Consider the following 13,672-nt stretch of genomic DNA (forward strand, 5'->3'; position numbering starts at 1 on the left):
ACCATTATCTCTTGGTATGTGATATTGCTTTTAAAAACAGTAATTATTCACATAATTCCATCCTCAAAAACACTTTAAACATTTTTCAAGCTTTAATGCACATATACATCACCTGGAGATCTTGCTAAAAATTAGTTTCTGGTTCAGAGGATCTGGGGTGTGGCCCAAGCTTCTGCATTTCTAACAAATTCATAGGTAAAAGTTAATACTGTCAGTCGGCCAATCACATATCACATAACAAGACATTTAAGAGTATTTTCAGAATTATATTTTTGATTACTCTGTAGTTCATTTTGCTTTCTAGAATATGCCACTTTCTACTAGATTTGGATTATTGATCAGGACCCTTGTTCTTTCAGGGCGCTTAGAAGTTCTCTGATGAGAGTATTTGACTATCTATCTAGACTTTTTAACATTTATGGTTGGTCATGTATTACTGTTCCTGGTGTCAGCTGGATTCTTTATGATCCATGCTCTGCATTTTATTGTTAATATGTAAGTCACTATGCTGATAAGTTGACATGGGGAAATTTTCTTTATTAACCCTTGAGAAAGCTAGTAATTAAACCCTTTAGAAACCCAGTAAGCAAGAGTCTGATTAAGATATACTGTGTTTCTTTGGAAAATATTAAAGCTTTAACAATAATCTTTCCAGAGGGGAAGAAAAAAAAAAAAAGATGCCATTTTACTTGTTCCTTGGTAGAGTGAGAGCTATGAAAAATGATGGAAGGGAACTTAGAATAAAAATAATTTTATTTTACATTTTGATTCAGATCCTGTAATTTCAAAGAAAGCCTTTGAAGGTAGATTGATTTTGATAATTTCCTGCATTCCACTTAACATCACCTGGAGCCAATCAAGAGAAATCAGAATATCTTGCTCTGACATTTGGGTGTGAAGCAAAAACAACACCTTTATACTTTAAACTTCACTCTTTCTGAAAGTGAGAGGTTGAGAGGCTGAGGTTGAAAGTTCTGGCTTCATCCATGCACATAAGAAGGAAACTCAGCATTTGGCCCACAAATAAGTTCAAATCAGATTTGCTAAACTGGTAGTTCTATCTGAAACCTCTCAAGTAGAATCTGTTGATCAAGCCAAAGGGTGTCCTATAGTTCGTTTTGCAGATAAACATTCTCAAAAGTCTGCAGTTGAGAGTATTTCATTTCCTTAAAACTCATGCCAATTTTAAGATTGTCAATTTATTTTCAAATTGCAGAGTTGGGATGGTATTTGAGTATGCAGGAGGATATATTGCTCAATTGTCATTTAACCATAGATTAAATGTCTGCATAAAAAGGAATGCATTTTACAATTTCCAAATTGATGAAAGTTTTATGGGGAGATATAATGAGAATAAGGATGTATTTTATGCAGGAGGAAATGCTGTCTGGCACTGAGAAGCACAGACAAGGATTTAAGAGTCTAGGATTAAATTGGTGGCATCACAAAAGATGCCTTCAGGCATGGATGCTCCAAGGTAGGTCAAAAGAGCAACAACTGAATCATAAATGCTCACTGCTTCCTTTGTAAACCTCAAAGAATTTCTGACTCCCAGGCGTAAGGAGAGGGCACGCTCACCTCAGATCTGGCTGTGTGAAGCTGAGCACATTGTTGAAAGCAGTTTAGCACAGAGCAGGGGTAGCATGTCATGGTGTCAGAGGCATGGATTCCCCAACCAAACTGCCTGTGTTTGAATCCACTAACTAGCTGTGCTCCCTTGCACAGGTAACTTAATTTGCCTGTGCCTCAGTTTCTAAGCTATAAAATGAAAATAATCTACTGCATAAGATTGCTATGAGGATTAAGTGAATAACATTTGTATGAGGCTCACATCGATCCCTGGTGTAAGTATAAGCACTTTGTGTTTGTTAAATAAATGAATGAACAATGAATCAAAGTGGCTTAGGTGTACATCCTCTGGCTTCATATTGCTTAGTTTCAAATCTCAGTTCTGCTACTCTACTGGACAAGTTATTATTCTAGCTGAAAGTATAATATACGCCTATCTACCGTTATATGCATGGTCTTGGGCAAGCTGTTAGCTATCTGAAGCTTGGTTTATTCATCCAGCAGTATAACCACACATCCTATGGTTGATGTATATGAGTTACCTTCCCCATACCAACTTATCATTAAATTTGATAAGTATGTCTTTAACTCATTGAAAAATAGTTTATACAAGAAAGGACCAGAGAAAGAAGCCAAAACAAAAAACCTGTAGCGTTACACCAGCAGTGTTCTTCAAGGTTAGCATCCACACATTAATCAACCCTCTCTGGGCACAGTCGTTTATCAATTATGACTTTACTTCACAGTGCTGTCATGCAGCCCATATTTGACTATTTACTCCACAAAAATAATCTCTTTTTACGGCATGTTTTCTAACATAGAGTACATGATGATAACATCTTACATTTATATAGCAGGTTAATGTTTTGCAAAGCCATTCACATCCATTATTTTATTTAACTAGACATATTGTAAGAGGGTCATTTGTCTTTGAAGAGGCAGCTTTGAGGAAATTTTCAAATTTAATTTGATACCATACTTTCACTGCTACCAAGAGTTATTACTGAAGACCGTATTTCCATCAATGGTTCCTCTCAGGTGACAGGCTGTAGTTCCCGCATCTCTGGATGTCTGCGGCAGAGGGCAAAGCCACCCAATGTTAAAATAGCTCTCCATGTTTTCTTCTCTGCTTTTCTCTCTGCTTCAATCCAATCCCACATTGCCCACTGTTTTAAGGACCTTTCTACTTAAAAGTAAACTCTTTTTTACTCATTCAAAATCTTCACACTTACCATTACTATAGATTAGTCATAACTACCTTGTCTTGAGTCCAGTTAATACAATGTGTATGTTGTCTCTTTTTTCACTTAGTCAGTATACAACCTAAGCACTGGTGTTACCTCAAGAGCCCTAAATCCACTTCTTCAGCCCGACGATGATCTCCTTGCCCAGGGCTTACTTATTTTTAATTATTTATTACTTGTACTTCCTTTTTTACGTCATTAAATAAGTAAATTTATAGCTCACCTATTTTCAAAAGGAATCTGAAGTGACAAAAACACACGAGCAATCGTGGCTGTAAACGGAAAAACAAAGGAGACAGCCTCGCATGGTCTCTCTTGCTGCCCCTCAGCTGTCCATCTTCTCACCCACATTCTGCACACAGAAATGGGGCACTTCACTTGATAACCGCCTTCATCCCACTCTGTGGAGTGAAGGTAAACTCTGTGGACTGCAGAATCTTCCCACTTGCCCCAGCCCAGAATCCTCCATTTCAGACAAGCTCATGGAGACTCCACGTGCCTGGTTCTCTCTCTCTTGCCTTCCTATCCTTCCCAAGAAGTTTGTTTTGTTTATTTAACAAACATTTACATCAATTTCTTAGTCTGTGCAGGTCCCTGTTCAAAGTGCATTACTAGTATTTCCATATTCTGTGAAGAATGTAATTTTTGCATTGATCCTTATGAATAACATCTGAACTTAGAGATGTGAATGCATTGTCTAGATTTGGAGGAAAACAGAAAATAGAAATAAAACTACATCCCCAAACTTGTAACAAAAGATGTTTTTCTGTGTTTTTTCTTTTTGGGAAAAAAGGATAACCCTTGTAGAAAAATATAGAGGGAAACAATTTTAAAAGAAATGGAAATACCCAGCTCTTTTACTAACCATGTTCTTCTCTTCCACTAACCTACAATAGTAAAACTCTAGAAAGTATCTAATAGTTATATAGACTTCTTCTTTCACCAGCCTAAGTATTTTCATCTCCAGACTTTTGTATTGTTTTCATTATTTCACACTGCCTAATAAATTACCAACAATGTACTGACTTCAAATATTTATTATCTGGAGCACCACATAATCAGTGAAGGATGAAAAATTTCTGTCAAAATAACTCACCTCCATTGATTTTGCATAAAACCTGGTTTTGCCTATTATTACACGTCTCTAAAGAAAAAAAAAAAAAAGGAAAATGTTCAATCCTTCTTACTTCTCTATTCCTCCTTACCAATAGCACTGCCAAAGAATGTAAACTGTTTCTCAAGGAACCCTCCCTACTTCCACCACTATCGCAAAAAAAAAAAAAAAAGTATTGTACCACTTGAGGAGCAATTGTCTTCTCTAACTGGGAAGCAACCAAGTTTTAAAGCAGGTTACTTCACACTAGAAGGATATGGTGTAAGTTTTCACTTCTCAAAAATTCAAAAAATTAAAAATGCAAAACTGATGAAAAATCATGATATATTTTACATTTAAATATTTCCTTAGATTTTGTGTGGAACTTTTAGAGCATATGTTGGAGTTACAATGAGTCTTAGGTCATTTTAATTGTTCTCACCAATACAAGAAATGAAATATTTCTAATATATCTATGCCAGTCCCTAAAAGACAAGCATCAATAATATGTAGCCTCTATCCAAAACAAGACTGTCGTTCAATAACACATTTATGAGGAAAGAGAGGACTATACTTTCAACACTAAATTTTACAGACACCCTGAAATTTTACATTTAGTACATGGTCAAGAAAGCACCACAAATAATTGAGTAAGGAATATAGCTCACTCATGGTTGGAAAAATTGGCTTAAATTTCAGGGAAGGAACTGTCCTTGCCAATATCACATATCAAAATGTACTCAGAAGTATCAATTTAAAAAATTAAATGTACAAGTAAAACATAAAATACTTGAAAAAAATATAGTAAATATTTAAGACCCTGAGTGGATAAGTATATCTAAGCAATAGAATAAATCATATGGATAATGCTTAATTATTTTATTAAATTATTTTTAATTTCCAAATGTCTAAAAATAGCATTAGCACATTAAAAAATAATATACTGGGGAAATATCGGACAAAATTCTAGTACACAAAATGTAACATGGAAGGTGTCTTCCTTAGTAAGAAAAATACTGAAATATTACGAGATTAATGAGCGAAGAATATGAATAAATAATTCATAAAAGAACAAATACAAGCAACCAATTACCATTGAAAATATTTCCTCCTCATTAACAGACATACTAAGTAAAAAATATATTTTTCAGCTAGCTCATTAAAATATTCTTTAAAGTAAAACACTCAGTTGTGATGACCATGTGGGAAGAAAAGCAATCTCAAAGACTCTGCCATGTGTATGTATAAATTGATGTAATCGTTCTTGAAAGCAATCTGGCAAAAGGGATCAAGAAACTTAAAAAGAAAGTATACACTTTAGCCCAGTAATACTTTTTTAATATGTACTGGGAAAACAAAAAATGTGTGTGACTCACTTTATGACGCTATTTTACTGGGGTGGTCTGGAACTGAACCTGCACTATCTCGGAGGTGCACTTGTACTTCAAGTAGGAAGACTAGCTTTCTGGGATAATGTAGAAAACTGAAGTCAGACCCATGCATAAGCAAGGTACATGATTGCCTCTAGTAAGACTTAAAATTCGCCAAAAACAAATTCCCCAAATGATTTCTCCCAGTCCTTTGACTGATCTGCAACAGTCCTTTTACTGTTGGGAGACAAATTTCCATGGGTCTCCCCTGTTTCTGCCTTTCTTTAGTCTTGACTGTCTTCTGCAGCAGGTTTGTTTAGTGAGCAGCCTGGAAATACATAGTGTATCCCTCCACAGCAAAGGCCAGACACGCTTACTGCACATTATAAAAGATTCAGGTTCACCCACTTCTGAATTCCCCTTCTGTGATACAACTCATTGCACGTGCCACTATCCCCCAGCCTTCTTCGTAGCACCCTGTGAGAATTAGGGCCAATATCTGGCTACTAATATCACTGAGAGTAATAAATTGTCCTTTAACTGTGACCCAAGGGTCTTATATCTTCTGTCAGCATCCATGAAGCTGTGACAGGCGAACTTGATTGCTTACAAGCAGGGTAAAGTCTCAGACTCTTTGTAGTGCTTCACAATGATCTGACTAGAGATGTATTTCTTTGGCTTTAAAGGGTTTTTTTTTCTATTAAAATCAGCATACATTTAAGAGAGATAGTACTTTACATGATCTTTATTAGTCATTTGTAACTTACTATGTGAATTAATTTATAAAATTCTTTGTCGTAAATAAGTTTATACAGCAGAGAATATGATGATATATAAGATGCATCCTTAGCAACGAGCTCGGTAGATAATGGTACACACAAAACGGGAAGGTAGAGTCATTTGAAAGGGAAGTGAGGAGAAGCAGAAAGCCAGTAAGTAGGGTGGACATCTAATTTATCATCACTTTGGAGAGTGGAAGGAGTGTTCCTGAACAACAGAACAGAATATTAGATTTACAGCATATAACAAATTTAAAAATCTCTGTAAAAAAGTCTTCAGGCTACTCTACGCCCCACCTAGAGGTACCATACTCTGATCCAACAGAGCATCTGCAGCAGTGCAACAGCACAGTCCTAAGCTTGGTAACACTGATTGACTGACAAGGGAATTTCAGGCAACATACCACAGAGACTGGGAGGATTGTTTTTTATAGTCCTTGACAAGATATTTTGGTACTGGTCACAGTTTGGATTTTTTTAAAAAGGAGGACATAATGTACTTTTGATTAAAAGATTCTTCCTAGTGGAGATATTTACAAGGAAAAGTAGTAGGGCTCTCTTGAAAGCAAATCCAGGTCCATTTCTGTTTTCCAGGTTTGAATGCTCCCAACCAGGGGAACCATTTGGGCCACACCTGTAATGATCTCCAGCTCTGCATTAACCAAGATTGGCACTAGACGTGATCCCCATGTGAAGGCTCTTGCAGTTGGCTTTCCTAACCTGCAGATGGTTTTCAGTTAAGTTATTGTCAAAGAAATTTTAAAAAGTCAATAAACAATTGAGGCTTTTTCTAAAAATTCTCTAAGAAAAAAGATTCAAATGGGGAAAGAGTTAAAATAATAATAAAGTAGCTGATTCAAATACTTGTATCAAGAGAAGAATCACGTCATTGTTAAGTGGCGGCAAGTGGATAAAAAAGGAACAATACCCTTGAAGACTGAAAATTTCAATTCTTGGAAATTCCACAATACTCCACCTATCTGTTACCTCCAAATAAGGGAAACATGGGTCCAGTACTTCTAAGAGAAGTCTGCACTTCAGAAAAACTAATAAGTAAAATCAAATTTAATCTTGATGAAAATGACCATGAAAATCATCAGCTCATGGGACCAGAGTCCATTAAGGCATGCGGAAAACATCCCTGTGCTTAGGATTGTTTTAACTGTGATGCTCTACCTGCATAATCTTAGATAAAGCCAGTTAGGATGCTGGATTTCCCTAACCCACACTGAAGGTAACTAGCTTTGTTTTCTCTCTTCTCTGCTTGAAGAAAAAAGAAAAAGAAAAAGTAAGAAAATAGGAAAAGCTCCTAGATTTTTACATGGTGTGTGAATCCACTTAACACAATTATAATGCCCAATTAATCTTAGCAACATGAGTGATGAATCATTTCTCCAGGTGTCTCTTCAAAAGAGAGTAAATTTAGTTCCAGCATTTGATTATTGTTTTAAACCAACTGTAATCTTGCCAGATTAATCAGGAAACTAATAATTGAATCCATATACAAAAATACTATCAAATCCATATTCAAAAATACTATCTCCCCAGGTACCAACATAACAGCACACTGACTACCCTAGATACCAATTTTTCCAGGTAACACAAGGAACAAAGACTGAATTCTATCATTTTCTTTCCTTTTTAAATCTTGATTTGGTGGTATCTCCTGCCATCTACTGATAGATAAAAAGGATAAAAACAACTTGTCTAAATCATTTGGCCATTTACCACAGATGATCAATTGCTGTCTTTTGCTTAAGTGTGAAAAATTACCAATCTTAACATCAGGATTTTGATATCCAGAAACTAGTAATAGGTTTGTTTCTAGTGGAAAACCTTTGGTTGCATTCACAACATTTCACATTTATTTATTTATTTTTTTAAATTTGTCATTTTTTATTTATTTATTTTATTGGCTGTATTGGGTCTGTTTTGCTGTGTGCAGGCTTTCTTTAGTTGCGGTGAGTGGGGGCTACTCTTTGTTGTGGTGCGCGGGCTCCTCATTGCCATGGTTTCTCTTGTTGTGGAGCATGGGCTCTAGGCACGTGGGCTTCAGTAGCTGCAGCACATGGGCTCAATAGTTGTGGCTCACGGGCTCTAAAGCGCAGGCTCAATTGTTGTGGCGCACGGGCTTAGTTGCTCCGCGGCATGTGGGGTCTTCCTGGAGCAGGGATCGAACCCATGTCCCCTGCATTGGCAGGCGGATTCTTAACCACTGCGCCACCTAGGAAGCACCACAACATTTTACATTTAAAAGCATTATGGTATAAGAAAAAATATCACTGGCTTTGGAGTCACAGACTCTGGGCTCTTGGCCAGCTCATCCTAGGGCACAGCCCTGCTCTTATCTGCTTAGCTTCCTTAGTCTAAAATAAAAGTATTGGTGTGTTGGGGGGGTACTTTTTCCAAGCTCCTAGATGCTCTAGGACTCACAGGGCATTTGAGTTCTTAATAAACACAGCCCCAAAGAACAGGTCACTCACAGTTTTATAGATGGCTCAATTAAAAACCCAGAGTGCTACCTCTCTGTCACGGTCACAGAGGCAGTCAGTGGCCTTCTGCAGAAGGCTCCTCCCCATTTCGTCTGTTACATCCAAACATTGCCCTTCCACCCTGTCCCCAATATGTAGCATCTTTAGGATGCTTCTCCTTATGCTGACACGGCACCTTTACTGTGGAAGGCTCCTCTGCGTGTACTTGGAGAAGTCAGCATGGGAACAGCGATCAAGCTGCTGAATTTAAATGACTGCCACCTACCCTGCAGCTGACCCCAACTCCCAATTGGGTGATAGATATCTCTGATTCTTTTTCTAACCTTTGAAGAAAAGTCCTTACTTCTCTGAGGGTCACTTATCTAGTAACTGCAAATGTCTAAGACACCACTGAGAACCAAAGATGGACAAAAAAGGTCCTCTGGGAAACATCTGTAAAGGTCTCCAAGATGAGACAATGTATGTCACCAAACTCATTTCGTTAAAGTTCATATTCTTGACTTAAGAGTTTCTTCTCTCCCATTCAAAGACATATGTCATCAAAATTTCTCAGCTTATTCATGTTGAATTTTTAGCCATTGCCATTTAAAAGCGGCAAATTAGTCATGAGGAGAAAGTCCATTAGAGGCAGGAATGGCAGGCATGAGAAGTGACAGCCAAGCATCTGAGAGTAAACAGAAAAATGGAAATGCTATAATATCTTAACCAAATCTTTTAAGAAAGCAAAGAAGTGTGTAATTCATTTTAGAAAGATTAAAGGAAAAAGTGGTCAGAAGCCTTAAAGGTAGAAGTTTTAGATAAGAAAAATTCATTGTAGATGACTGCATTTCTAAATGATTTTAGAAAGATGCAGTATTCCTGTAGAATAAAAAATGGGGGTTGACATAGCTGGGGGCTCTTCCATGCCTAAGTTCTTCTACCCAAACAATTTTTCAGTGCATTTTCCCAGCCTGCTCCCTTATACCACACCCCAATTCCTGGATTCTTAAGAGTATAGTATATGCAACATAAACCCTTTCTGAGAGTTCAGATTCTTCTCTGTTGATGTCATGGGTCAAACTGTGATGCCCTCAGAGCAGACAGAGAAGTAGAACTGAGTGGCCCTCTACACAATGGCCCTTGACAAGAACACTGTTGCAGTACTTTTGCCTGTTTGTTCTGGTTTGTCAAATCAAGTTCTAGTTTGCTGAGTTCACAGTATGGAATGGGATTCCAGTATTCACAGTATGGAATGCGCCTTTTTCCTCAGGGACCTCACCTATAATGATTTTCCCAAATCCTCAGAGAGACCCTCCTCCCCTTTGCCGCCATCCTAAGTCTAGCAGGGCTCTAGGTTTACCCCACCTGAATTAGAGCAGTCACAAAAGTCACACCAGGCAAATCTTCCATCCACTTGACCTCAGTTCCCACCATTAGTACCGTCATGTGAAGCAAAGTGTGTCAAAAACAATAATGTGTAACAGATTGCAAGAAAAAATACGAATATGCTTCTGCCTCCCTAGGATTTGCCCTTTTACTGTCATGCACTGGGGTGTGAAGAAGCACAGCTTGGGAGGAATTTGACCTACTCTGTAAAGGTCATAAAAGTTTCCAACAGAAAGTGATGACTCATGTTCCATACATCCTGATATTTCAGAGTATTCAGGAAAAATGCAATCTAGTCCAACACACCCTTTCTTTCCATCATTTTCTTGCCAGGTCACTGTACTCATGAATTTCACTACAAAGGGAAGTTCAACAGCCAAGGTGAGGGAAATTGCTTAATGTGAACAAAAGTTCAAAAGCGGGGCAAGAGGAGTCGGGCCTCTCTGCGCCTTGTATTTACAAAAGAGACAGGTTTCATCCAAACACACAGATCTTTCCCATACAAATATGTGGCTCAGTGTTTTGGCATCTTTCAAAGCAAAGTTTTAGAGGCTGCTTTTCCTCTCCAGTTCTGTACACACACATATGCACGCACACACAAACACCAGCTTTGAAATCGGCTGGTATTGTCTCAGAACTTGAAACACATCCAGCATTTGACCTTAACTTCCCAACACGTCAGGAAGCACAAATTCTCACACCCTAAGACCTCTAGTTAAATGAACCCACGGAAATCTCTCCCCAAAAGATGCTTAATTGTACACATTGCATATATATCATTTTCCCTTCTCACTGGAAACAAGGAAACACTCCAAATTTTGATATAAACTCCTCATTTATAATCAAGCAATATGGCTACATAACAAACAACTTGTGAGATCAACTTGCCATCTGCATGTGGATCCAGGAAACCAGAACTAAAAGACTTGACCTTCACAGTGGGCTGAAGTGAAACCATGAGCTCCAAGCTCTCTAGGTCTTTGTGTCATGGTAATCATCACTCAGATTCTCAAGAGAGAGTCTGATTGGCCAAGTGTGAGTCAGTCCCACACGCCTTAGCCTAGAAAAGGCAAGGAGCTTTGATTGAGGGTAAAAGCAAGACTGCATGCAGTGGGGGAGGTGGAAAATGAGAGGCAATGGGAACGGATACTGACTGAGCAAAACCTACAGGTTGGCTCTACAAGCAGGGAAGTAACAAGATACCAAAAAGCTCAGTTAAAATCTTAGGAGGTTGTTCAGGCTATAATGAGGATCCATGGATACTTCGCTGATGTTGTAAGTTTTCCTTAATACAGGATTATGTGCTTCAAAAGGGAAAATAACTCAAAAAATGGAAAAAAAGAAAAATGTAAGACCAACTTTGTTAAAGCCATAGAATAGCTTCGTTGGCTCAATTATCTTATCCTATTACGGGATGTAGGAAGAAAAAATGTCTCTCAAGCCTTTATCAATCCTCTATCAAAATGAAAATTGAACGAGAAACTCCTAATTCAGAAAATTATAGAATATTTGAATTGGAAGAAATCTTCACAGATCTGACCTAACTACTTATTCAGCACAGGGATTCTCTTTACAAGATCTTATATATTTTGCTTGCACATGTATATTCCATCACTGCACAACTCTAATAAGCAGAATGATCTTCCTTACATAGAATAAAAATCTGTTTACCCATGAATCCCACATACTGAATCTAGTTCTGCTAACTGGAACTGCATGGAAAAAGAAAACATAATTTGCATTTTCACATGACAGCATTTCAAACATTTGGCTCACAGCCACCACCCCCTGCAAATAAATAAATAAATAAATAAATAAATAAATAAATGATCCCCCTAGGCTGAACACCTCCAGTTCTTTTAAAATGGTTGCTCATTGCACTTTGCTGACTCGTCACTACTCTTGGAGCCCTCTGTCGCTCAGGTACTAGTTATGCATACATGAATATAATTATTTTTTCTCCTACCTTGCTCCAAAAAAGGTTTCTGGTGGCTGAGTTCTAGTTTATCAATATCCCTTGAAAAAATATGATGCCCCAAATGAAACACAATAGTCCAGCGTCAGAAAGCAAATGCACTGCGTTCAGCACACTTCACAGATAGGCTACCATATGTCACTAAGTGTTTTGGGATCTGCCATCATTGAGGAGGAGGAAGTACAAGACTGCAGGGGAGGTAAAACGGGGTCCTGGGTTGTGTTCCAGTATCACTCCATGAGAAATACACCCTATATAAGGAAAACAACAGATATAATGTGCTGCTTGTCATACAAAACTCTTCCAACGTGGGAATATCATATCACAGTCACAATCTAATGTTGCCTCACACCCCCTAGGGGAAATTCCCCTGGGATATGTTAGAAGAGGAAACTGCCTTGAAAGAAATTTTTCAGGCACATTAGAGCTGACAGAAATCAGCTCTGATGTCAGGACTGGGTATGTGGAGGATCTAACCAGGAACACAGCCCAGGTGCGCTCAAAGAGTGTGCTGAAAACTCCCTCCTCCACGCTCCCGGCGCTGAGGATTTTAACTATTTCTAACATGGGGGTAAAGGGGGAATGGGAGTTTGGAAAGCTGGAGGTTGTAATCCAGGCAGATTTTGTTAATGGGGTATCAAGTTCAACGCATTCCCCGAGCCTGCTAGAATAAACAACACATAGGAGCCTCTGATTTGCAGTCAATTGTAAACTGTCTCCATGTGATTTTACAACTGTTTCAGCGAATTCAGAGGTTTTCAAATCCAGCCCAGGGAGCATCTTGTGCATTTATGAAGCGTATGAGAGATGACTGGTTCTGAAGCCAGGGGATACCTTACATTTCCCAGCTTACAAATCACATTTCCTCTATTCCCTAAGATACACACACACACACACACACACACTCACTCACACAAAGTCCATGTTGTGCTCACTTCAGCAGCACATATACTAAAATTGGAACAATACAGAGACGATTAGCATGGCCCCTGCACAAGGATGACACGCAAATTCATGAAGCATTCCATATTTTGTGGTTTTAGGTGTGTCTTGTTTCAGTCATTAAAAATATCCCCCCCCAAAAAAAAATCCATGTTGATCCACGTCCTGTGGGTTATAGTGTTCTTTTAATCCAAGCATAATTATTTACTTTCCAAATCTCCTAAACAGTGACAATATTTCATTGTTTATCTGATGCCTATTCTTAAACTTCTTACCACTGAAAATAGTCAAATAGTAGTTACGACTTTTGGAACTGTTACAGTGAACTTTGTTTTATTTAACTGTTTTTGAACTCTGTCTTGTCAAAAGAAAAATAAATGAAAACTCTGCATAGTGGTTCTGGCTAACACTGATCACGCATCGCTTGTGCAAACCTGAGCTGGGATTGCAGCATTTCACAGCCGGCGACACAACCCTGCTCATGTGGAAAAGTGTGTCACACTGGTACTCTGGAGAAGCATGCAAAGGTTCTCAAAGGCTTCAAGAGAAGCCTGCCAAGCCCAACCTGTTTGAAAAGTCAGCCTGTGACATAACTTTCACTATGTTGGGAGGCACACTATTCCGTGTACAACACAAACTGCTGCATCCAAAATGCAGGGACCTCTGGAGGATGAAGCAGGTATAGAAACCGATCTATATTTTTCTTTTTAAGAACTTTTATTGAGATACAGTTAACATACAATAAACTGCATATATTTAGAGTGTACAATTCGGTATTTTTTTCTTATTAGTAAAGTATATATGGCAACCCCAATCTCCCAATTCATTCCCCCCAACCCTCCC

General features: G+C 38.2%; 1 non-coding gene across 1 annotated transcript; it reads left to right on the forward strand.

Annotated features, from left to right (window-relative positions):
- The first annotated feature begins 12,814 nt into the window (after positions 1–12,814).
- On the forward strand, positions 12,815–12,921 carry LOC130859787 (U6 spliceosomal RNA). The gene has a single exon (XR_009055328.1). It is a non-coding gene; the product is annotated as a U6 spliceosomal RNA (small nuclear RNA).
- The last annotated feature ends 751 nt before the right edge of the window (positions 12,922–13,672 follow it).

This window comes from Hippopotamus amphibius, chromosome 8, assembly GCF_030028045.1.
Source record: "Hippopotamus amphibius kiboko isolate mHipAmp2 chromosome 8, mHipAmp2.hap2, whole genome shotgun sequence".
NCBI lineage: Eukaryota > Metazoa > Chordata > Mammalia > Artiodactyla > Hippopotamidae > Hippopotamus > Hippopotamus amphibius.